Genomic DNA, 2717 nt, shown 5'->3' with positions numbered 1-2717 from the left:
CCATATATATGTTTCTGATTCTGGACCTGCTATTGCATAGGTCTATTTCTCTATTCTTTTTTTTTTTTTTTTTTTAAATATTACAGATGTCCCTTTTTCTCCCCAATGACCCGTTCCACCCCGTTCCTTCCCCCTCCCCAGTCCCTCTCCCCACCATTGTCCGTGTCCTTGGGTTGCGCATATATGCATATAAATTCTTTGGTTACTCTCTCCCCCTCCACCCACCCGCCCTCCTCCATCCCTCTGACATTCATCAGTCTGATCCATGCTTCCATGTCATTGAATCTATTCTGTTCATCTGTTTATTAAGTTCTTTAGATTCCACGTATAAGTGAGATCATGTGATGTTTGTCTTTCTCTGCCTGGCTTATTTCACTTAGCATAATATTCTCCAGGTCCATCCATACTGCCCCAAAGGGTACAAGATCCTTCTTCTTTACAGCCGCATAGTATTCCATGGTGTAAATGTCCCACAGCTTTTTTATCCACTCATCATGGGCACTTGGGCTGTTTCCAGATCTTAGCTATTGTAAACTGTGCTGCTATGAACATCGGGTACATATATTCTTTCTGATGAATGTTTCAGGATTCTTAGGATATATTCCCAGGAGTGGAATCACTGGGTCAAAAGGCAGCTCCATTTCTAATTTTTTGAGGAATCTCCATACTGTTTCCATAGTGGCTGCCCCAGTCTGCATTCCCACCAGCAGTGCACTAGGGTCCCCTTTCCCCACACCCTCGCCAGCACATGTCGTTTGTTGACTTGTTGATGGAGCCATTCTGACAGGTGTGAAGTGACACCTCATTGTGGTTTTAATTTATTTCTCTATTCTTGTTCTATTATTTCATTACATGCTTTCTTTGATCCACCCTGACAATCTATGTACTTTAATTAATATATTGACACCATTGACATTTAAAGTGATTATTGATAAAGTTAAATTAATATTCATATATTTGTACTATTTTCTATTTGTTGCCTTTGTTCTTTGTTCCTATGTTTTCACTTCCACACTTTTTCTTTCATTTGTGGTGTTAATTGAGCATTTTATTTGATTCTATTTTCTCTCCTATCTCTTTTAAAAAACATTTTTAGTGGTTTTCCTAAGGGTTGCAATATACATTTACAACCAATCCAAGCCCAGTTTCAAATAACACTATACTGTAGTGTACCTTATAATAAAATATTCCTAATCCCTTCCTACCATCCATTGTATCATTGTTGTCATTCATTTTACTTATACATAAGCATATACAGGCATACTTCATTTTATTGCACTTCATTTTCTTGTGCTTTGCAGATATTTCATTTTTTACAAATTGAAGGTTTGTTGCAACCCTGCGTCTTGCAAGTCTATTGGTGCCATTTTCCCTACAGCATTTGCTCATTTCGTATCCCTGTGACATTGTAATTTTGCAATATTTCAAACTTTCTCATTATTATTATATTTGTAATGATGATCTATGACCAGTAATCTTTGATGTTATGATTGTAACTGTTTTGGGGCACCACAAACTGCACCCATATAAAATGGTGACCTTAATCAACAAATGTGTGTATCCTCACCACTGCACTGATTAGCAGTTTCCCATTTCTCTCCCTCTTGTTGGGCTTCCCTATTCCCAAAACCACAACAGTATTGAAACATGGCCAATTAATAACCCTATAATGGCCTCTAAGTGTTGAACCGAAAGAAGAGTCCCACATATCTCACTGTAAATCAAAAGCTAGAAATGATTAAGTTTATTGAGGAAGGCATGTCAAAAGCTGAGACAGGCTGAAAGATAAGCCTCTTGCACCAAACAGTTAGCCAAGTTGTGAATGCAAAAAGTTCTTGAAGGAAATTAAAAGTGTCATTGCAGTGAACACACGAAAGATAAGAAAGTAAAACAGTCTTACTGCCTGCATGGATAAATTTATAACAGTCTTGAACAGATCAACCCAGCCACAACATTCCTGGAAGCCATACCCTAATCCAGAGCAAACCTTAACTTCCTTCAATTCACTGAAGACTGAAAGAGGTGAGGTAGCAGCAGAAAAAAAGTTTGAGATTAGTACAGGATGGTGCATGAGTTTTAAGGAAAGAAGCTATCCCAGAACCGAAAAATGCAAGGTGAACAGCAAGTGCTGATGAAGAGGCTGCAGCAAGCTATCCAGAAGATCTAGCTAAAGATAACTGATGAAGGTGGCTACTCTAAACAACAGATTTTCAGTGTTGATGAAGCAGACTTTTATTTAAAGTAGATGTCATCTAAGTTCTTTCACAGCTAGAAAGAACTCAATGCCCGGCTTCAAAGCTTCAAAAGACAGGCTGATTCCCTTGTTAGATGCTAAGGCATCGGTGACTCTAAGCTGACACTGATGCTCATTTACTGTTCCAAAAATCCTAGGATCCTCAAGATTCATGTGAAATCTACTTTCCTTGTGATCCATCAATGGAACAAAGCTTGAATGACAGCACATGTGTTTACAACATGGTTTACAACATGGTTTACTGAATCTTTTAAGCCTACTGTTGAGACTGCTGCTTAGGAAAAAAGATTTCTTTCAAAATATTACTGCTCATTAACAATGCGCCTGGTCACCCAAGAGCTTTGATGGAGATGTAAAATGAGATTGATGTTGTTTTCATGCCTGCTAACATAACATCCATTCTGCAGCCCATGGATCAAGGAGTGAGCCTGACTTCTAAGTCTTATTATTTAAGAATATACAT

Source organism: Miniopterus schreibersii, assembly GCF_964146895.1.
Source record: "Miniopterus schreibersii genome assembly, chromosome: 1".
In the NCBI taxonomy this organism is placed as follows: domain Eukaryota; kingdom Metazoa; phylum Chordata; class Mammalia; order Chiroptera; family Miniopteridae; genus Miniopterus; species Miniopterus schreibersii.
The sequence above is the reverse complement of the archived record's forward strand: the minus strand, read 5'-3'. Positions refer to the sequence as shown.